This window comes from Rhea americana, unplaced genomic scaffold (assembly GCF_003343005.1).
Source record: "Rhea americana isolate MKP2758 unplaced genomic scaffold, rheAme1 scaffold_2, whole genome shotgun sequence".
NCBI lineage: Eukaryota > Metazoa > Chordata > Aves > Rheiformes > Rheidae > Rhea > Rhea americana.
Window position 1 is genome coordinate 12,250,063 of NW_028186149.1, and position 24,166 is coordinate 12,274,228.

Consider the following 24,166-nt stretch of genomic DNA (forward strand, 5'->3'; position numbering starts at 1 on the left):
CTCCTCCTCTCCCCCAAACAGCCCCCCGCCCGGCTCACTGCCCGCCGCGCCGCGCCGCGCCGGTGGAGGCTGCCGCTGCCCGGCGCGTTTTCTCGAGGGTGGCGAGCGGCAGCGGCCCCGCGCTGCGGCAGGGCCCTCGCGGCCCCGCGCAGCGCCGCAGCGGCCGCGCGGGACGGGGCTGGCCGCGGCGCTGCGGGCCCTGCTCCCCCGGCCGAAAGGCCGCTCGGCGGGGCCGCAGGCGGCCTCGGGGCACCGCAGAGAGCGCGCTGAGGCCGCCGCGGCGCGGGAAGGCCCGGGTTTCGCGGCGAGCTCGCATCCTTCAGACCCGACGTCGGGGGAGGGCGTGTGGCGGACTTCTCGGGACGATGAGATGCCGAGGCGTCCTCGCTTACCTAGCGCCTGCGCTGCGTCTCCTTCGTTTCGCTTCGCTACAAACGACTCTCTCCGTGCCCGGCGTCTGTCGGGCAGCGGGGCAGCGGGCGTCGCTGCGGGGCGCTCCGCAGAGCACAGCCGCCGGACCGCTCCGCGGAGGCTCCGTGCGACGCGGCCTCGCGGCAGACGCCGGCCGGGGGACGCGGCGAGCGGTCCCCTCCACGCGCGCTGCCCGCCCCGCGCGGCAGGACCCCACGCGGCTGCGAGCGCTCCCGGGACTGCGGGAGAAAACGGCTGCGGCTCGCGAGCACTGCGCACGTTCGCGTATTTCCGCACCAATTTTTTTGGGAGGGAGGGGGATTTAATCATTGGATCATTTGAAACTAAATCTTTCTAGAGAACAAAATTAGATTAAAAAATTTAAACTTTTTGGTGTGACATCTTCAGCAGTGATGTCTGCATATATGCAATGTAAAAAGCCATTAGAGTAGTTGATGCATTTTCTCTCCATCTAAAACACACCCTACAATAATTACCAGGTCACATTTCTGCAGCTTGACTTGGCGTTTTGCCATGCCGCCTTTTAAAAATATTTGCATTCCTTTAAGGATATATATTGGGAAATCATCTGTGTACAAGCTTTGGAACAGGATGCAAAACCATCCCAGATGCTTTTGGTGGGGGGTAGTGAAAGATGAGACAGCAGCTGCTGAGGACCGCRATGCTCACTGCCGTACAGCTAACGAGCCGAAAATCCCGCGTGGGGTGCCCAGGCGCCATCCCTGCAGGTGCTGGGGTCCTGCCGCCGGCGACCACCGCGTCACAGCAGCTGGGACTTTCTCCCCAGCCAGCTGCAACCACAACGTCTCGGTCCCAGCTTGTCTCCGGTCCAAAGCAGTGTAGAAGAAATGCATAAAAACAAAACTGCCAGTACTTTGCTGACAATGCATTTATTGTATAAAATTAAYGCTTCTATCTCAAGCATGTTGATTCAAAATTATATTTTTGTATTCTTACAAGTGCTCAGGGCCCAAATAGAGGAAAACTCCAGTGCTGCCTCATCTGTTTGAATGGTTAATCCTTCACCCTCTACTTTGACTTTCAGGCTGGGAACAGTATATAAAGTTAAGTTTATAACTACACCTTTTGTAACTGTGATCCTAATTTACAAGGTTATAGTCAAAGAAAAATAGAAATATGTCTGAGTGGGGTTTTTTTTTGGTGTCACAGTCAGACAGGCTGCCCAGAGGGGCTGCGGACTCCCCTCAGAAATTGGCTGAGCAACCCCACGTAAGCTGCTCCTCCTCAAGTCAGGTGCCTCCAGAGGTCCAGCCTAAGTCACTCTCTGACTTTAAACCTTGTCTCATACTGGAGCTGCCATCCTTCCTAGAGGAGGTGCGGCATGGATATAAAGAATAAACTCCAGTCAAGCAGAACGCCCATGATTTCTCTGGTAAAATCCTAYATAGCCACCACATCCCAACCACACCAACCTTGTTGAGATGCTATCAGTAGGTCAGCTGCACCACCAGCAAATGTGTGTCTAAAGCAAAGGGCAAACATTTAAACTCTAGAAGATCTGCCCCATAAAAAGCACTGAAAAGATGCAGAATAGCCAATAGGCGAGCTCTGTACTTTTAAAAGAAAAAGTTAACACAGCTATTTCAAACTGAGCAAACAAAGAAAGCCTAAACTTACCTTGACTGTGATCTTCACACTTGCAGATTTACAGCATGTTACGGGATATCAGACCTGTGCATTAGATAAGTAATTCAGACAAATAATCACTTTTTACTGTTGACTGTACTTAGCTTGTAGCAAATTTCTCYTTTTTAGATGTCATTTCTGGATTTTTKTTGTTGTTGTTGTTACTTGGATATTTTCTTTTAGCAATTAAAACATTATTATTAGGAAGTACTAGCTAGAGTGACTATTTATATTCAGATCACATCCTCAGGATTCTCCCACGAGAATTATCTATGGGCATGAAAGAAAATTCAAYATCATCCATGCTGCTTCACACAGTATTTTATTCATTCATTTATTCATGTTCAGTAGGTTTTTAAATGTTAGTTTAAGCATTTAGATTACTGCTCTATGCAATAGGCACACAGGAAATAGCTCAATGAAAAGCTGCCAATAGTTGAGWCTATAAACACAGTTTGATCTATATCTTAAAAATTGTTTCCATTCCAAAGTGTGGTTACAAAGCACTTTTTCTTGTTGGCAGCTAGATTTTTTTTTTAATCCCTATGCAGCCTGTATTTGCCCAATGGAATTGTCACTGATATCACACACACAGRGACAAAATCTACATATAAAATAACACTAAGGATCTGGCTAGAACTAACTTGAGCTRGTGGAGTAAGATTCAAAGCTGAGCTTTTGTTTTCCACTCACTCTGTTTTGTTCAGGTGATGCCAAGCACACGGTACGGAAYGTGATCCTTTTTCCTGGACCTTCTACAAGAAGTAAAAGCTACTTCAACAGACTGGGAACAGAGCTTTGCATCAACTTGAAGAAACATAGTAGGAGACTGAAAATATTTAGTACAGATTAAGCACAGGATGACTTTAAACAAATAAAGCAGTATTTTTATGTAGGCACAAAAAGAAATGTTTTAAACTGTATTTTCATTAACAAGGTACTGAGTGAGATTTTGCCAACTTCTTACTCAACCTTTTCTGAGCTGATGAGTTCTGCAAATATGACATGAGAATTGTAAATGACTGCCACAAGCAAAAAAGTCAAAGTTTTTTTTAAAAAAAAAAAAAAGCAAAAAAAGCTTTGGTGAGGATATCTCTGGCAAAGAAGCTGTTACATAGGTAGCGATATTTCGGCAACGATACATCTGAACAATGAAATTATCCAGTAAACAGCTCCTTACAAAAGACTGACAAATTACCTTTTACAGCCTTGCTGACAGTTTCAGAGATCAGGTCTGCCTCAGCAAATATGTTCAAGCTGGGCTTTCTTGAATGCACAGGCATTCATTCCTGTACAAACTCACTGTTTTTGAACTGCTTTAATATAATTTGGGAATATTTATCTTCTGTAGCATATTAAACCTTATAATATGTATTTTTAATTTAAATATCAATTTAGGATGTAAATATGCAAAAATCTATTTACCTCAATGAGATTCATTGATGCAAGTAAAACTAAAAGTGTCTGGAAATGTAAATGAGGCCCTGGGTCTCCTTTTCATCAGAGCCTAACAAATCGGTATCTTTATTCTGTCAAGATCTGTCACAGGCAGAGGGATAAATTGAGAACTATCAGATTGAAGTGGAGCTGATGACAGCTGGGAGCTGGAGGCATTTGATGGCCCAGTAAAATCCACGAGTACTTTTTCTACTGAAAATATCTGCCTTCTTGTCATCAAAATGGACTGAAATTAAAGTCCTATGAAATTCTACCAGACATCTCACAGCAAAGAGCCTTCAGTATTATCTCCAGCCTGCCGAAAATCTGATCTCGCTCAGATGCAGACATCACTGCAGTTATCCATACCTTTGTTACCCCAGACATATTTTGAATTGACCAGGAAAGGCACCCAAGAGGCTTAGATGGTCCCAAACACAGCTTTTTTTCCCCTGATATTTCTGGTGTAGAAAGAGAAGGAATAAGTAGAATTCTGWTTGCTGTCTGTTGTCCTCAGCCTTGTGACTTCACAAAGTTGCTGCCATCAGTCAGTTTCTGCTGATACTCAGCTATTAATCCAAACTAAATTAAATGTCCCATTTGTGAATCTCATCCCACCTAAACAGCAGGACCTGTAAAGTTTGAGTTGTGTCCCGCAGCACTCCCTGTTCATCTGGCACAGGAACGCTGTGCGAGCTTGCATTCAGAGCCTTGGTAGAGCCAACGTTCGGTCCATCTACGCAGCAGCCCACAAGAAGTTGCAAGGGACACCGACCACAAATCCTGCTAGGCATATGGTTCTGAGAACTGCTGCATATGCAAGTATATTTCTTAAAAAACGCACAGGACTTAAACACTTTAAGAAAAATGTTTAAGAAAAATATCTTGAATGGTTTCCAATCATCTTTTAACAGCTAACAAAATGGAGGAATGGAGTAAGAGCTTTAATAAATGTGTTTTCAGGAGAATCCACTTGCTTTAGGTTCCTTTCTTCTGCTTCTACCCTTAGAATTCTTTTTTAAATCATCAACCTCAAAACTCTGAGTTTCAGGTCAGAGCAAAGTATGAAGGACTTCTAAAATGCTGTAAAAAGAAAGGTAACATTTAAAGGGGGAAGTGGAAAGGTCCTTAAATTGGAACACTGATCCTTTTAAGGTCTGTATATATTGTGCTGTACTTAAAGTATGTTACTTAAGATAATCACTGGGATGCATCAAAGATATATAATTATARTCTTCAATTTTAAGCAATAGATGTTGTTCCTGTAGGCAAAATCTGCCAATGACTTTCACATGTTGAACACCTCGTCTTTTTTTCCTCTTCTATGTAAGCTAAATAACTATTACTGAATAACTTTACATATGTGCATATGGTCATTTCATGACATTAATCCTTTACACTGCAGAGGCAAAAAACAAAACAAAACAAAAAGGCCTGAGAAACCCAGAATACCACCTCAGGCTGCAGAGATATCTATGGAATTTTAATATGTTTTTCTACATTCGAAATACTCATTTCTTTCTCTCCATTGTGTGTGTGTCAAAAGGAGCAAACAGAAGGTGATATTAAGAAAGTATTAAAATTAAGTCTTTGCATGCATTCGTGTGCTCATACTTAATTGTTTTCGAATTTGAACAAGGTTGCTTCTGTACAGTGACCGAAAACTAGAAAAGCATTCTTGTATAGCTATGCAGATGAACCCTGCAGATAATTTTGCATCTCCTGGAGCGTATCTATCATATAGAACAAAGCAAAACTGCATTTTACAGGAGCAAGAAGTTTTCCTGTATAGGCCAGCAATTACGGAGCACATGTTTTGACCTGACAGGCTTTCTTGCATTGTAAAGTCAGCAACAAGCCAGCAAAGTGTAGTACTTGATCCTACTGGTTCAGAAATGGAAAGTCCCTCATTTGCAAACCTGCCAGGGTGGCTGCTTACTCTCTGCTGACAGCTTGCTCCTAAGATTCACATTTCTGTGATAACAAGGAGTGACAGAAAGTGCTGCAGCTGATGGGAAGGTAGCATAGTCAAGTTTCTTTTAATTGGTAATTTCTATTATAAGATGATATTGGAAGACATGATAGCATCCGAAAAACAAAGATGAAAAATATAGTAATAATCTCATTTGTGCTCCCTTAACCACACATCTTGTTTGCTCATATTTAGGCCAATTAAGTTTTCAGTATCTCAAGTTATATGTCCTACTACTATTTCAACTGTTCAACTGATCATATGGTTTGGGAGTATTTATAAAAATATAACCCAAATGGTAGTCACCTATTCTGTCTAGTCATGTCTTCTGAGATGTATCGGGATAAAAACCTACTAGTGTCCTGTGCTTGCTTAGTGTTCACACTTGTAGAAAACTCTCTGTCCTTTCTCAGTGTTGGTGTGGTTTGTCTGTTTGGTTATTGTTGGACTTGAATTCTGTTTCACTTTAAACTGAGCAACATTTGCYTGGCTCAAAGTGCACTGCAAGGCTCAAGGCAGTGAGTAATTCAATGTCACCTTTTTCTCTGGATCACAAGCTGTAGCCTCCTGCCTGGTGATATCACGTGCAGACATTGACACTGCAGTCTGCCTAATTTCAGCTAAGTACTTGACTTCTTAGCTTCATCCACTGTCACTGTTAAAAAAAAAAATGAAACACTCCTAGAATGGAAGGAGTGCTGACAGTCACCCACACTCCCCCTGCTCCACTGCGGCACGAATCCTCTAAGCATATCTTAAATGCCACCTTATCTTTGTTGACATGAAGTACATGTTATAGCATAAAATGTACAACAAACTCAGCTAGAYTGAAGAGCAAGATTAGAACAGAACACAAAATTTTTACTGAACAACAACAACAAAAGCCACCAGGCAGAAAAACTAGACACCAATGAGTTTGCTATTTATAGCATTTGAGGAGAAGATAGCATATAGTAACTGCATTAAATAATTAAATTAATAAAATATATATTATATACTAAATAAGTTGTATTAACAAATTATAAGTCAACCATGAAGTCCAGGCTAACTAGSAAGTATCTAGTTACTCATCTGTGGACACTGCCTAGTAGAGGTGAACAAGCAGCGATGGACAGCAGAGGCGGGGTTGGGCTATTTGGTGCCCAGCAGCGGGGTACTGTTGGCTAGTGGGGTCACCACGGAGTCAGCAGAGAGCACTCTTCTACACACTTCGCTGAGGCCACAAATATCTATGGTACAATTTTAAACACAAAACTAGACATTCTTCACAGTAATATACTTTGAATTATGTAATATACYTATAAAATGTGCTGCATAAAGATACACCTTTGGCTTTTTTTGCTGCTGTGCTGTTAAGACATCAGCACGGTCCCACGCGGCATCCAGCCCCAYGCAGCCCAACAGGCAGCGTAGGCTGCTGCAGTCCAGCAGAAAGGTGACGCGAGACCCTGGCACCGTCTGTCAGTCCTGCACGGGTTCCTCTGGGTTTCTAGCAGTATTACCTGGAGAAAAAAAAAAAAGATACTTAAACAAGTTTAATTTACTCTTTCAAATAATTTAAAATCAAGTTACTTTTCACTTTCAACTATTTTCTGTGGGGAGTCCACCTACCTCAGGTAATTTCAAGTACAGAACCTACAAAGGTTCCCGTGCTTTCTCTAGTGGGTCCTCACAGTAAGGGTACTCTTCAGATAGATCTCTTACTGAGATGTGCGAGCTACTGAAAATATTCAAAATATTTACATTCTTTAGTGGATAGAAGCACTACTTTATCCTAATCTCTTCCCTAATTACTTGAGTTTCCAGCCATGCCACAGCATAAGCTGTGTAACACTCATAACAAAGCCTCACAACACTTCAACACAGCACATTTCAGAAGGGTATCACAATCGTGAGGACTCTGAAGCACCATGAGTATTTACCAGATTACATCCATATTTCAAATTGGATTATTCCTTGTTTAATTTCCCCTCTCCCCAAAACTTCCTTATTGCTAAAATACATTTCCTAAATGCCACATTCTTCTCCATAATGAAAAGATTTGACGGTACATAAAAGCAAATATTTAAAATTAAACTTCTCCTTTTTGGGGGGTCTTTTTACAGCTTTCTCTAAAATCTAAAATAAAAGATTTTTCCAAGATATTTTTGAATGAGTTTAACTTTGTGTGTTTCCAAATAYAGGTTTCATGCTCTGAAACACCATGTGCAAGGTCATTTTTGGTGTTCTCCCAGTTTTGTCTTGCAATTTCCCCTGTTGTTTATACAGAAGTGAAACACAGCTAAACAGGATATACTAAGTGTAAAAACAGAATTGGCATGGGGTGGACAAGGGCTGAKGCTGAAAATAAAATTACTCTAACTTGCTTTTTGAAACTATGTTTCCAAGATGACAGAAAATCCTTTATTGTAAGGATTCATTTATCCTGAACAGTTGCCAGGATTTTGATCTAACATTTAGTTCTGAAGAACTAAAATTACCTCTTCCTTCTCAAAATAAAAATCAGCCAACCAAACACAACAAAACAGATTTTAACCGTGTAGTTGCTTCTAGCTTCATGAACAACAACGAAGGAAAAAAAAAATCAAGTCAAATCAAGCTGCCAATTTTACCCTCCCTTCGGAACATGTATCTCCAAACAGCACATTCCAGTTATGCATACTGTTTATTGAGTATCCAGGCTAAATTATGTGATAAGATCCCATTACAACTGTGCAGCCTTTCTGATCTGACCTGTTGTGTAATTACGTGACAGATAGGACCCTGTCTGGGCAACTACTAGCAAGTCAAAATCTGCAGGCTTTTGGAWAGAAAATCTGAGACAGATGGATGGACACACACATACGGGCAGCTGTAATCCACTCACCTGTTCTGTAGTCTGCATTCTGATTACTTAAAATAAACAGTCAAATAAGGCCCTTAGTGGAGACACTGCTCACTTATCATCAGTAAAAAGTTAAAACTGATGCAAATCACTAAAATATCAAAATAGCTTACCAGATTCTGAAGCATGTGGAGTATTTTTTGTGAATCCCACCAGCAGTCTGCAAGAAAGCACTTGAGAGTCCTACGAGCGAGTGTGCAGATGAGGAGGGGAAGAGGAGAGAAGTTTCCTTTCTTTTTCAGCTATTAACATTTAAATACCACAARTCTGGCTTATGGGATCTTTCTCTTCATGTTTTCAAAAATGTTCCCTGATAGGTATTTAGGGGGGAAAAAATCTTAAGAAAATACCAAAGAATCCCTCCTAGATTGCTCTACAAAACATCCATAAAATTGTCAATTCATTTAAGTAATGTTGCCAATGCGATAAAGTTGTTGTTTTATAAACTATATTATCAAGTCTCAGAGTTTTAACACCTAGAGATCATTAGCACCTTAAGAGTCAAGACTCTGTTTTGCACTGTACATTTTTGTTCTTTAATGACGCAAACTGTAGCGTTCCTTTTCTTTCCCAGTCCAGTCTTTCCTCCTATCACCATCCTGTTCTGAAAGAAAACACTCAAAATTTAATTTGGAGTCATCTCCTCCCACTACTTTGCCTTCATCTGAAGCACCACAACAGATYGGTTAAAACTCCAAACCAACACTCTTTCCTTCCTGAACAGCTAATGCGCTTAACGAAGACCCTCAGGTATCTGTCTGCTTTACCTAAATAACAACAGAGAACTGTACTCTGCACCCCTAGTTTTATCTCTTTCTCTCTTCACTATCCTCGCTTACTATGTCATATCTGAGTTTACTGCAGGGTTTGGGGGCGARTACCATGACAGAGCTCCATAAAGATTTACGTGCCTAAAGTGGGACTTTACGGACCTAGAGCTTAAGTGCACAACTGCGACCCTCAAATATCGTTCCTTAGGCCTCAGACAGGTTTTCTCAGTAAAGCTCCAGGGCCTGGAGTTTTGCTACTGCACTGAAGCAAAACCATCTCTTGCTGTTCGCTGTATTGGAAACATATGCTACATYGCTCACTGTATTGCTTTTAGGTAGATTAGGTGCAGATTGTTGTGCTGCTATTCTTAAGCCTCCCTTTCCCTCGGTACTGTACAAGGTTTTTCAGCCTCGACACCAGAGTACTCTGTGCTGCTGCAGGGGACAACTGAAATGCAAGTGTTCAGGAGTCTTTTCAAAGGCTTAGCCCTGAGCACTTTTTTGCACCTGCTGAATTTCTGACATTAAAAATACATGCAAGAACAGCAGCATGCATTTCAAGAGTCCTTGACAGATRTTAAAAATTCACCTCCTCCCCCCTTACACTAACAAGGCAACAAATAGGTGAATCTGAACCTAGGAAAACTGAAATATTTCCCCTTCCTTGTACATCAGAGTCTCTTAGACTTGTCTGACTCATAAACAGCTTTCAAAGTATTTCACCRTTACTTTAACTGCATCTTCCATCTGATTAAAGCCTTGCATCTAAGCAATCTCTGAATGGAGACAGGTTTACAGTAGCTGATCATTTTGATTGAACCCTGTGTCTCTAGAATTCAATTTGCACAAATATATAGCAATTCCACTGACCGCCACCCTCCATAGTTCACCCACTGAATAAAAAAATAGTCCGTGACTCAAAAAAGCACTCCAGTCTGATTGCTCTTCCAGTTCCACGTGTCATTTCAGAAAGACAACAGCTGGTGCAGGTAGAAATAATGGAAGATTGCTTCTAAGGAGACACTTCCATTGCTGCTGAAGGACAAAAGCCTCATCACTTCCAGGGCTCGAAATCACAGCTGCTGTTTCCTTAAAGATAAGTGCAGGTTGAAGAAGAATCTGTTGTTTCCAGATGTCAGGATGTCGCACCACTCGCCGATTCCCAGCCTGCACCATTAAGAAGCATGTGTTGGAGTTATTGAAGAGTACTACCAGGCAAGAGAGCCAGTATCAAAGTAAGTATCTATTTATTGTGCACCTGCAAAGGCAGCAAGGATTCTGGTAACTTAAGTTTTGCTTGTGTCCCACAGGAAAACAAAATGCAGCACATGAAGAACAGGCAGCTAATGCAAAATTACACTCTCCGACTGTTTCTTGTCTCAGGTAACACGCAAGACATCAGCTCTCCCTGCTCTATAATCCAGGCTGCTCCCCAGAAGGCTGTTGTCAAACTACCGATCACTCACCATGCCAAGCCTTACCAGCAGTTAGCATGCAATATTTAGGAAACCCATCAGGAAACATAAACAAAGTATCAAACAAAAGGTGAAGTATTTTTATCTGTCCCATTCCACTTCAAAGCAAGCACCACTGAGTCATTTTCCAATTTAAAGCACATTGAACATGGCCTCCATACTTCTGTTTGAAAAAGACACATTCACCTCCTCTGCTTGGGAACGGGATACAGGGAGAGAAGCACCAAAGCCTTTCAGCCTAGCAGGGGTGAGCTCCATCTTAGCAATGCAGCTATGACAATGCAAATCTATGTATCACAGGCACTTTAAAAATGCCAGTTGTACTGGCCTGCACTCTCCCTGTCAGGTGTGTGTATAAGAAGGGTATTTTTGAAATACATTCACAAATGTTATCTGAAGTAGATTTTTCTTCTTGCCTGTCAGCAAAGAGCAGCTGGAAATGATCCATCTCTCTCTCTCCACTTTGCCCCAAATGGTGAGCATGTCCTCAGGCAGAAATTCGTCTTTTCAAACAAATATATTGAAACAACAACAACAAAAAAYTTGTTGTAAACTTGCTAAAATGAGATTCTGGTGGGTTTTCCTGAGAAGAAAGCCCAGGGAGGGGAAAAAGACCCATTCTTTCTAGGAGTAAAAAACACAAATCATTTTGATTATTCCCTTGTTAGAAGCACAGCAAAGCTTCAGCCCATCAAGAAGCAGAGGCTCAGTGCTAGGGCCCCAGTACAGTAAATATGTGAGCTTAGCTTCCTATACAGCAGACTTTCAATGGTCTTAGTGAGATTCATAGATAGCCAAGATTCATGTACATGAGAGTYACACACAAATTCTTGCAGGAATGAGTGATGTACCTCTAAGTGGAAGTGTTAACAGTCTGGGAACAATGCATAAGCAATAATAAGTGCTTAAAATCAGCTTAACTCTCATTCTCYACCATCCCCTGAACTTAATATAAGAACGAGTAAATCAATCAATAGGGAAAAAAACAATCTTCTAAAGTGAGAAAAAAAGCTACATYCAGAAKGCAATATTGACATGCTACCAAAAGYTGAAGCTTCACATGCAATTAGCATACAGTTGTGTTTTTCCCAGAGAGGCTCATTTTTGGCAAGAAGGTGTGTCCTGAAGACACACTGGTTCTGAGCGTGCAACACTCCTCGCGCAGGCAGGGTGTGACTGCTGAAGTATTTTGGTTTGGATCAAGAGTGTGCTTTTTAAGTAACTCTCACAGTCATCACTGTAGACTCCACTTTGGTTTTCAGAGTGCTGCTGGTTGTTGGGTCTGTGGGACCAAAGTAGAGCCAGCTCAAAGAAAATCCTCGAAACACACCTAGTGTGGAGGTGGGATCCACAGCACTGACGGTTTCACTTTACAGACACCCTCCTATTGTGCCAAATGACTAATGTAATGTAAATGTAGCTCCAGATGATAGAGTGGCCTTAGCATGATACCAGAAACAAACTGAAGCATTTCAATCATATATAGCTTCTCAACAACCCTGCAGCACTGACAAGGAGAGTCCATTAACCTGCTTATTCTGCAATAAAAACTGAAGTTACCTATTTAACAAATAAATACCATATGCAATACAATCCAGAAAAAAAATAATTCAGAAAAATGAACAGTTTTTCAAGATGGAATAGATATTCTAAAATGTATTAGCAAGTACCAGAAGAGCCAGTTTCCCAAAAGCCATTTATTTCAGGTTCTTAAAGTTCAAACGTATATGCACAACCTAGGATATAAACAGAACACTGATGGCAAATCCTACAGATTTTCCTGAGAATGAATGCCAACTGTTACAACTTCTTACACTAAYTTCTGTGTAATGCTATTAGAATTGATAGAACTTTTGCAGAATGAGGAGAAATAAAAATCAAGATCTTCAAAAGATTCTGAATGTAAAAATGACTGCTTCATTTAAGCTTTTCCGTGTTACTTATTAAACATTGAGGTTCAGAGCAATTCATGAAGAAGACTGCAGCACCCAGTGTTAATGCTTCCCAGTAGACAAGGCAGGCATGTATTGAGCTGTAGTTACCATTCAAGTAGAGTTTCCATCTACCACAAGGGATGCTCAGTTCACAGTAGCCTGGTTTTAAGGGCTAGCTGGCTCTGAGTGAACTGTGCAGCTTAACTGCACCAAATCCTATCCAGAGTCATCTGAGTGCAGCAGGAACACAATCCTCAGCAAAGTCTGCTCCAAGCAAACCTGGATGCACTGCTTTACCAGGTTGTTCTGACCAGGCAAACTGCCCTCAGCAATTACATCTCTTGATGTAATTTTGTCATTTAACTTAGAACTTCTTAATTTTAAAAAAATGGCATTAACTGTTTTTCCTTGGCTTTGCCAYAGACAAATAACCTAGAAAAAAAATGAGATATATCACATTTTATAACTGTGATTATATTGAGTTATTTACAGGTGTAAATGCTAATGTAGGAGCTCCTGCTCTGTACAAACACAAAACTATAAAATGTTGACAGTCAYGAGAGGGTTACATGCTTCCAGAATGGAGAAGGTTATTCATCCTCTCATTCAACTACATATTTTTGCTGACTGCTACCAACGTGTTACTGTACTAACCTGGCAAAACGGAAGAGAAGAGCCGCAGTGCCGTTCACTGCTACCTTCTAGTGAAGGAGCCCTGTTTGAAAACTGGCAGACAGCAGCCAGGTCTGGGGCAGCTGTGGCTGGCCGACCCAGGGTGGGCAGATGGACTAGCTGATCACTGCAAGGGCCCATTTCAGCCTTATTTTTGTAAGCTTCTGTGAAAGAAAAGGATTTTTAAAAATTGACATAAAACTGATGCCTAAAACTCAAGTTACAAATATACCTATTTTTTCYTAGTAAAACAAGGAGCTCATGATACAGTGGCAAATTATATGAACTGAACTTTTCAAAGCAAATTCTTATGCAGTCTTATTCTGCAGAAATCAGCTTTTTAAGTATACTTAAATTTAAGCCAACCACTAGTGTTTCAATTATAGGACAATAAAATCCTTGTTCTTAGGCTTCTCCACTAAGTTAGAAACTTTGAAATTCAACAACTAGTTTTTCCTAAGTAGAAGTTTTGTACAATTTTTAACCATTTTTGGTTTTGATAGTGCTTTTTACTGTTTCATTCCAGACAAAATACATGACAAAAATTGTGTTTGCCAAATAATTTTTTCATTGTGATTAATCAACATAAGAATTATTTTTGAAGGAGGAGAGATTATGGTAACTCATCAGACATCATTAAAAATTATTTCAAATGTAAAATGCAAAAGGAGCTTCAAAAGTCTTGGTAGTATGAAGAAAATCCATAGTGAGGCATCAGGAAAGCAACCAAAATAGATGCATTGTGTCAAGAGATACTTCAGTAAAATATTAGGCTGAACCAAAGAAAATCAGAGTCTGTAGCTGTATGTAGTGTCGCTAATTAAATCAGCCCTTATGTTAGCAGTTAACAAAAGCACCCTCTAGTGGAGTATCAGAGCAGAAAATCTAAYGAACATATACAGGGCTACTTGCTTCGTTTGCATGGTGGTCTGTTGGGCAATTTTGCCAAAGCAGCAGTGCATATTTCTGCCAGCTACATGATGCTTGTATGACTTAGCAGCTCCTGTGCACATCAGCTCTTCCACAGAGGTCGCAAAAAGCCAGGAAAAGCCCTGCAGGAGGTGGGGAAGGTATGTGTCCAGTATCTGCTGCTGACCCTAAACCATTCAAGAAGCCCTGAATTTGGATATATACAATCTGTGTGAGTTAAGTCTCCCTATTTCATCATCATCGGAATAATTTAATAACATAGATTCCACTTTTTTCATATTACAAACGAAGTGTCAATGTGTGTGTGTTATGCTTTGCAAGAAAATAATGCAAGGAATCTATTCATGTTATAATAAATAGTTCTATAGCATGTAAGTCTATGTGCTGCTTTATGCAGATATTTTGAAAAACTTAATTTTGTAAGGTGTAAGCACTACTTCACTACTATGTGAAAAATCTCAAAAATATGACTTATTTGCAACTTTCACTGAGATACAGCTTATTTCCAAGTATCCAAGAGGCATGCACAAAGTTTCCTGTGAGAACAAGTCACTAACGGTAAGCAAAATCTTRTATCTTGCATAAAAATCAATCTTCCTAACTATCTACTAAAACAGGATGTCTTTAAACAAGYCATTGCCATCACCAACCTCAAACTATGTTCAATATTACAGCTCTTTGGAACATTTCAGACAATATATAAAGCTCTTAGTCTCACAAATTACGATTTTGTCAATCATAGGGAAATAATTTCTGCATTTCCCTTAGATATACTTTCAGTACTACAGATGATGATAATTTTTCTAGAGCAGAACCTTAGCAGAGAGAAAAGTTTTTCATAAAAAATAAAGATTTCTTTAGGTCTTTATTAAGTAGCAGTGTTCCTTCCTACAAGCGAAATTAGTCTCTCACATCACTTAGTCTGGTTTCACAACCTTACCATAATGTGTCACATTTTCACATCTCTTACCATAATGTGTCAGAGAAGTTACTAGCTTAGCAGAACTGGGCAATTTTCTGCTTCCCAAGGGATGGTTTGCCCACTTTTGCTAGGAGCCTGCTGGCGTGGGGTTTTTAGTTGTCTCTTCTTCCTTTGTTCTGAATATGTTAATCTTCTCACGAGAACTCTTGTGTCGGTTTTAACTCCCCACTACRCTGTCCTGGGGTTAGCCTATATTACACTCTGTACTTGCTTCCATATGAATCCATCTACGATAAGAAGCAGACAGTAGAAGCTGAGCAAAAGAGGTGGGAAATCAGTGTTTGCTCCACAGAACAGGTTCATCTTGTTAGAAGGCAGCAAAACAGAGTACTTGCCCTGCTGCTCACAGCCACAGGGAAACACAGACCCAATTTCTCTTTGAAGGTACYGAGATGAAAGCATTCTAAAGACGCAGAGTCCTTCATCTTCTAAATGAAGAGCACTGATAAAGTTATTTGATAAAGACTAGAAATGCTTATCTCCTTTCACTGAATTCATTACATTCTTCTGCCAATACAGCTCCACATGTCCTAGATTCCCCCCTAAATTCCTGATTTTTCAGAAGTAACCTGAAGAAAGCAGTTCAAAGGAACCAGAAGCATAAACCCAGTCCAACCCCTTTGGCACTACTCTGTTTTTGAAGTCCAATCAATTTTTCTGCCTTTCTGCCAATAACAAACCCTGCAGACTTCTATGCATACAAGGTTACTCTCTTCGATCCGTAGTACCTCAGAGCCTCCAAACATGAAGAACTGGCTTACTAAAATTTCTGTTTCTCAGTTATTCCCATTGCTTTTTAGTTCCTCACTGTATGACTTTGAAGCTTTTATAAAATAGTCCATTGCTACCACAAAATTTTGTCTCAAGAACAGAACTGTTCACTGAGATTCTCATGACTGCCTCATTGGGAGCCTTCTTTGCAGTGAAAACACAGTACTAGTTTCAGCAATTTTTCTGGATTTTGCCAGCCTTGCACTCTACAGAAATTCTACTTTTGTTTCAATCTTGAAATTCTGACAAACTCCCAGAACTAGTAGCTAAGCTCTACTTCTTGTTTCGTCATCTTTAAACTTTACCTTAGCCAATTCAACCAGAAACCTCTGGCAACAATGGAACATCATGTTCTTTAATATGGTGACTGCATTTGCTACAGGGTTTTCCAAATGTATCCCAGTCTMGTCTTCTCTTTGCAAAGCTTTTTAGTCTGTAACATTTACCCTCTTATAAATTATAAAGAGACTGACCATGCTTGGGCAGTCATTTCCACCCATCGTTACAGCAAATATCCTCTCAACAAGCTTACCTATATAAGGCATGCAGTATTACCGTATTTGTGCTCAGACCTGTGTGGGTCTAAGAAATCGTGGTGCTGTGATTTTTTSAGCATTTGAAAAGCTACCCTTCAGAACTGAGCACTGTCTCTCAAAAATGAAAATGCTGCACATGTTTAGCCATTGCAAAGAGTCTCTTCCAAGCAGTATGGTAATTTATCTTGAAGAACTCATACTTTAGTTGTAATCAGCTAGCGCCCTTTAAAGACAGTCCTATATTGTTCTCACATCAAACTTACATAAAAATCAGAAGCACAAACATCTGTGTCCAATATTCAAAGAGTTTAGAAAAATCAGCAGGCTCAGACAGAAACAGTCACAAAAGCCTTTCAAGCATGAAAAAAATCCCAGACTGTATCCCGCCAGTGACTGAAAGCATTATCTCTTTCCATCCACGTTCTGCCATGATTTTGCAACATAGCAAACTAGCAAATTGGCTTTCTGTCATCAGAGAAAGTAGGGAGTCAGCCAACTCCACACAGCTTCCATTTCTCTATGTCGATAAAAATTCCTCCTCCTCCACTGATTATAGGTTCAAGATAAATTACTCTTTGTGGAACAAGCTGCATTTCCCTGGATTCAATTTCAGATTGGCAGTCTTAAGCTTATCACAAACATTTGTAAATGAATCAGTTCTTCAATGGTGTTAGTACGCATCCAGCTATCGCAAAGGAACAACAAGCAGGCTAACAGACGGACGCCTTGCAACAATCTCTCCATTAGCATTTTTCAGATGAAGCACTGCCTGCCATGAAAGCCATTATCCTAAACAGTTGGTAGTTTTATTCTGATGAGAATTTTCTATACTATGYTGTCTTTCTTGGAAATCTACTTTATGTAGCTGGTATTATGTCAGCATCTGGAGGAAAGAAACACAGTATGTTCATTGCAAATTAATTGCCACACAAGTCACTGTTTTCTTACCCTTGACAAAATTTTTTTTTATGACTTTGACTGTGCAACAGGATCTGTGAAATGCATAAGCGAACTTWAAATTTAAACTGATAACTCAGATATTCAAAAACAAATCTAACTAGAAAAGAGCTTACCCTGAATTGACTCTAAAGAGGAGACAGTGATACRGAACATACACCCCCATCTACAAATGGGGAAGATGTTACACTGGTTTTATGAATCAGACACGATGATGTTAATGATATGTAACAGAGAAACAAATAGCAGGAAAAACACCCTACAAATTAGATCTGAGAAAATTCTCTAAGTTTACTCATACACTTCACAGACCCTGTTGCACAGCCCAAGTCTCATTATGATCTGCCCAAATCTAAAGAAAACCTGCAAGGTTGTTTTTTGTTCCATCAAGCTTTGTCCTTCAGCTTCATATCTTTCCCTCTACTACTTCTGAAATAAATGAGCAAATCTTCTCCATATTGTTCATTCCTTCCTGTTTAACTGATCTGCTTCCTTTAAGTACTCCACCACCATCAATTCTTGTTTTGTAAATCAGCAGCACTTCTCCTAATCATTCAAAAAGGGCAGAGATTAGAATCCTCTTTTCCATTTTGTTTTAGATGTACTCCTGTAATTGCAAGGCTTACTGGGAACACATCTTTCCTGATAGTGGCTGCTTCCTTCTATAGTGAATTACTGGGGAACTTGAACCATGCCTGGAAATTTTACTGCTTCACTGCTATGAATACTATGGACACTTTATCACCGATCTTCATCTAGAAGCCCAACACCAGATGATTATTTACAATTTAATCTATTGTCAGTTTATCTTAGAAGCTTTTTATTAYATCTGAATAAGACCTCAGAGATCCCCAGCAAATTCAGTAGGCTTCCTCTCCTTTTATTCTTCTCCTGGCTCTTAGCTATTTTCTACTTGGCTCTATTCAGTTGCTTCCAAATAGCCTCTTAGTACTGCCTAGGCTTAGTACTGCCTCCCCACTGCCCTGAATTAAATACCATTTAAAAGTTCTGTACTATGAAATCTGATTTTTAGAAACTTTTTCTCTGTATTTCCAGCCATTTTCTCTCAGAGTGGGCCATGAGGAACTGCAAACAAGRAATACTGCAAATATCTTAAGTTGCCCTCTCAAACAGTCACATCCATAGCCAGAAGACTTCTGTATTACTCTGTAACCACCCTTCTCCTTAAGATTTTCTTCTTAAGGAGATAGCTCAGCTGCAATTGCTCTCCATTAGAGATCAAGGCTGGCCAACCTTTCCTGTTTCACTTATTTTGGGAGAAGCTTCATATCCACAATAATCCAGCTGCTGGTTATCTACTTACCAAGTTCAGCGATGGAGCACCTGAGGCAAGATGAGCAGTTATATGTTCAGCAGCACGTCTCCTGGCCAAGAAGAGGCTGCACCGTAACTATGCAGTGCCAAAAAGTACTAAGACCTCTCAGACTAAGACCTAGTGCAGTCCTAGCAACCACACATGAAAAAAAACATTCTCTGCTCTGGCCCCACAGATTTTATCCCCAAATGCCTCTCACTCTTTTCTTACACCTCAATTTCCTTTTGAGACCTTACCACTTATCCACTAGTGGCAGTTCTGTAGTTGTTTGCATTAGTCATYGATGGCACAAACAAAACATTTATTTTATGCAACCTCATTTACTCACAGAAAATGCACATGCTATCCAAAACATTTTGCTTTCTCTCAGGGCCACAACACTAGCATTTCTCTCATCATCTTCGCCTACCCATTGAAGCACCTCTGACCAAATAAAAAAAAAAAAAAAAAAAAAAAAAAAAATCCAGCAACAAAATCCATCCACCAAAGCAACTCAGCTTCAGACAGACTTTCACAAAGCCTGCAGTTGTTTCAGATGCCTTGTTTAAAAAAAGGAGCATAATTGCTTTCATGATTTATCCTGAATAGGGAAGCACCCATGGCCACTGCTTACAATGCAGTTTTCCTCAACCTGTAAATAATACAATTAATCATTCTTCTCTCAGATTAGACATGCTGCTTTTCTCCTTGGAAACCGAGTATCAGATGGTGTTAACTTCAAGATGACTGGATACCACATATATCATATTATCTGAAAACAAAAGGAGTCATTAGCATGGTAACTTCCAGAGCTGCCACATAGAATAGCAGAGCAAACAATACAAGGACAAAAGCCTCCTTGGTCATGGCAATCGTGGGAATTCACCCTATTTCCAGAGCTCTGGCTGTAAAGGTCTTCAAGTAGCACTTCAGTAGCAAACAGGCATACTATTATGAGACCTGAGAATTAGACAAATCCATTGAACCCTGCACTCCACGTTGAGTCCCTCAAGTTTCAAAAATTCTTACCATTCATCCCACGTAAACCTGGAATAAACGCTGTACATACTCGGTAGTAGAGGCAGATTTCTCAAAAGCATCTTGCTAGCCAAAAGGTGCAATTTGCTGACTGGATGAAAGCAGAATACCCAAGAAACCAATCCAGTATCCAATTTTCGTAACGGAATAGGAGCTTGCTATTGCTCCTTACCCCCAGCTCTCTGTTGGCTACAGTATAAGTGCATTCCCATTGACAAAGAAGCATAAGCAGTCTTCTGCCACCTTCTCTGAAGATTAGCACTCTTATCCCAGCAATATTAGGACTACAGATACAGAAAAAAAAAATGACTGGAGTGAACCTTCTCATTCAGAGACTTCATGTTCAATAATCCGGGAAAGACATCCTTCCTTTTCCTCTAGGTGAAGCTTAGAGGAATTATTTGATCTCAAACAAATACCTAGAGAGCCCCTACAACAGCAGCTGATGACAACCCACTTCCTGAAGAGGATGCTGTTAGGCTGCATTAGACGCACTGAGATAGCTAGTCCTTTAAGAGAACACCCTTACTCATCACTACCACATACAATTACTAAATCAGGGAGAATTTTACTCTGGCAGTCTAGACAAATTGAAGCACAGGCATTTATAGTCTCTCAGCTGAAGAAGAAGCAGCCCTCCACAGTTCTTAAATTGTCACCTACACACTGACTTTGCATCTAGGAAAACCCCTGCTTCAGCAACAAAGAAATATGACCACTATGAAGAGGTCTTGATTCCACTAAGCAGGATCATTATTAAGGCAGTGAGAGTTTTCCCCCTGCAACTTAGAGGGCAGCTTATTCTGGTTCTGGCATTAACTTGAAGGCACATTTCAAGAGACTGTAAACGGATACAGCACCTAACTTCATCAGCTTTGCCTTTGACAYGCTCCCTAGTCTTGCAGCTCAGTATGATGAAGGTGTTAGATATTTTGGTTTGTGCTAGAAGAAAGAGATCTTATGCGTGAGGCATAAAATCTCTTAGCTGTGTACAACCACCATTGTCTGACTGCTTCCAAACTGCACAGGGAAGTGGGGAATGTATCATGGAAGTGGTCCAACAGCAGGGAAATCAGTAAGGCATGGTTGTAGAGTCTGCAGGTACAGAAGGAACAAGAGAAAAGCATTATTACACTGTCAAGGCTGTCTTCATACCCACTAAAAATGAATATATTTTTCTATATTGAGGTTTGAAAGAATTTATAAAAAAATCACTTTTTTAAAAAAAAATTAACATTACATTGGAATATATCCATAGAGAATGCTCTACATTAAGCATCTGTTCTGCCAAATGAAAACTGCTCCAAGACAGGAAGAGAATAAGAAAATGTGCATTGCCTAGTTAGCACTGTAGATTTCCTAACRAACAAAAGCTTCCATTTCAAAATACCTCCCCCCACCCCAATTTTGCTGGTATTTTTTCCCATACAGACACAAAAGTCCAGCAGCATATCATAAATTCAGCAAATTCAACTTCAAGAAAAGACCAAGTCCTTAAGTGAATTTTTACTGAAGTAAAAACAATTTGTCAGTAAAGATTGTGTCTCAGCTTTGTTATATTTTTTTCAAGTAAATATTTTGCTGCTATTCTCAGTTTTAGAAAGAATACCATAAGTGCTCCAGCTCTGCTTGGATCATTTAGTCTCATGTTTCACTGATACAGACCACATAACAAAACTAATTATCTAATATTAAACTTCATTTGTAAGTCCATTCTTTCAGTTTATAGTTGTAGATTCATTACAAACAAAACCCTGAAGAATCTGCTGAGTTGTAAGAAATGCATCACTGAAATATATACAGTAAAGAATTCATCCTATCTATTCATTAAGCATGCAATGCAATAGTTACACTGCAAATGTTTTCAAATGTAATTTTATTCCAGTGACGTATTTACAGTCTTTATATAAATTTCAAAACAGCGTTATTCAAACACATCACAGTACAATACTTTATGAATCTTTATTTTATGCTCCTTTATAAAAGGTTTGACACAATGGAAAAAGTCAGTCAAGAACAGCTCATACCACAGGTTACCTGGTTTGTTGATAAAGAAAACACCACAAAGCCCTATAACCTGCATGAGCACAAGTATCCATTGCAATGTCTTGAGAGATCTTTTTTAAATAAACAGGTTTAAGGTTTCTTTCAGTAGACCAGTTTCTATCACAACACTGTCCATTTAATTTTGTGCTTTCAAAAAAGCAAGCATACTACAGAAATAAAATTCCCTACTCGATAGGAGAGAGAAATTTGGTAAACATGTATTTGTTTCCCATTCCAGCAGCGAAATCCAAGTTCACTGAAATTCTCATTTTGGCCAAATGAAGCAGGTCCTGTTTATAGCTTCTTCCTCTTTGTCTGCTCCCCAGAATCTAGTTTACGTTTCTTAGCAGAAGCTGGTTCATCATCTTTTTCATCATCTTTAAATAAAAAAACAGTATTAATCAAAGTCAGTAAAGTCAAAATTGTTGTCCTAACCATCATCCTCATCCCACAATGACCAACTTAATCACATCTGAGACTACTGGAAACAGATGCAGTAGTATGAACTGACATCATCCTCATTTTTGGTATGTGGAAAATATATGAACAGAATATGAATAATTAATTATCTGGAATACCATAGACCATTTGAGAACAACTCAGAAAAGACCTACATATCCTGTACAATTGAGGAATACAGAATCTCCTCAAGAAAATTAGTGTTTATGTAGATAAGATAAAAAGCTATAAAAAGTCATTTTAGAAGCAGGAAGTAATGCCAAGATCAATTAACAATTTATCTTCTTAGTCTTTGGGTGAAAGCTGGTGAAGAGAAGAGAAAGCWTAAAGGGRGGGRAAAAAAAGGAAAACAAAGGAAGAGCATACAAAACAGACGGAGCAAACCAGAAAAGTTGCCCAGGGAAGAAACATCCAGAATGAAAGGAAAAAAAAAAGTCAAGATAGCAAAAAACCCTCCTTTTGTAAGAGGTTTATAACTTTCTTTGCTGGCAACTAGTGACTCAAAACATCATCATATGTTCTGAAAGCTCAGAATTTTTATTTCTGGTTTTGTTCTCACTTGTCATTGGCTACTCTTGTTCTTCAGTAATTTTTAAAATAAAGATTACTCCTCCCTCCTGTCAGAAAGTATTTAGTCTAGAAAATACAGAATGTCAGAATTCTGTATCTTCTAGACTATCATTACTGCTTGTGCCATGATTAAAACATGGCAAGCACAATAAATATTTTCTTAATTAATCTGTCACTTGCACAGTTAATTCCCCCCAAAGTTTTGCAATCATTTTAAAAAGAATCTGACCCACTGTTCAAATGCATCTACATCTAGTGTCAAGACGGCACTGTTTCAGGAAGCTCCCACACTATGTTCTTTCTTAAACAAGCCCTACCATGAYTGAACCTGTTGATTTTAAATAACTGAAGCTTTACGGATCCTTTCCTCTTTCCCTSCTGCTGCTCTTACTAACGGAGATGGAGCAGAGAGAATAGCTTCAATCCTTCCTAGGAAAACCAGGATACACACACTGAGGTCACTTCCCATCACCGCAGCCAACTACTGCTTTGACCAGAGCAGCAGCGGAGGCAGAAGAGGCCGACAGACTTTCCTCTGAACTCAGGACAGGAGATGCTCCAGTCAYGAATTACTCACAGGACCTGCTACCACCAACTCCTCCTTTTATGCCTGCAAAAGTCGAAACAGGTCTGTGCAAAGCACAGCCGTCTCCCGCCACGACTGCGCAAGGAAGCCGCAGCAACGGGAGACAGAGCAGACAGGAGCATCGTGTTATTTGGGACAGCAAACACCACCTCCTGGAAACTGTGTCCCTAAGCACTGAAYTTTTCAAACCTTAGTGGTTTTAAACAATCTCCTGTGAAGTTCAGRCACTCAGTTCCACACATAAAACCACCTGTGTGTTTCATCTCTTTGTAGTTTTTGTATTTTAAGYATTTGCTGCACTACAACAGCAGAGTGAATACACTGTTCCTCCCTCCAGTAACAAATAAGGTTCCATATCACACACAAAAAGGAGAGAGAAAAAGAAACCACGCTTAACACACGTTTAACACAAGATGATTTTCAGGAATTTGGAATGTTTTAAGTACAAACAGGAAAAAGCTCCTCCTTACAAGCCCCCAGACGCCAGTAGAGATGCAATGACCACAGCTAGGCCCCTAGCGATGGGCGCTCGCCCACAGGGCAGCCTGGTATCGAGGCCGACCTCCTGGAAAGCTCCGTTAGAATTTACCTGCTCGGGAACAAGTCAGGTCCGCCTCAGCCTCCGGAGGCAGCGGGGGCGTTCAGCAGGGTTTTCCGTGCCGCCCGCGGGTGCCCGGCTCGGGAGCAGCGCAGGGCTGCGGGCGGGGAGGGAAGGGAGCGCGGCCCCGGCCGCGCGGGAGGCCCCGGCCCGGC

General features: G+C 40.4%; 1 protein-coding gene and 2 long non-coding RNA genes across 3 annotated transcripts in view; all 3 read right to left on the minus strand.

Moving 5' to 3' along the window:
- SYDE2 (synapse defective Rho GTPase homolog 2) overlaps positions 1–469 on the minus strand; it is a 36,908-nt gene extending 36,439 nt beyond the window's left edge. Inside the window, exon 1 of the mRNA XM_085303498.1 lies at positions 393–469. The gene's annotated coding sequence lies outside the window, so the exon portion shown is untranslated. The remainder of the gene's footprint in view (positions 1–392) is intronic.
- A 12,439-nt stretch (positions 470–12,908) lies between these two features.
- On the minus strand, positions 12,909–16,045 carry LOC146596747 (uncharacterized). The gene is made up of 3 exons (XR_014895697.1): positions 15,124–16,045; positions 13,206–13,387; positions 12,909–12,983 (listed from the first exon to the last, which is right to left on the minus strand). It is a non-coding gene; the product is annotated as an uncharacterized LOC146596747 (long non-coding RNA).
- A 5,333-nt stretch (positions 16,046–21,378) lies between these two features.
- LOC146596748 (uncharacterized) lies at positions 21,379–23,996 on the minus strand. The gene is made up of 2 exons (XR_014895675.1): positions 23,145–23,996; positions 21,379–22,175 (listed from the first exon to the last, which is right to left on the minus strand). It is a non-coding gene; the product is annotated as an uncharacterized LOC146596748 (long non-coding RNA).
- Positions 23,997–24,166: the final 170 nt, after the last annotated feature.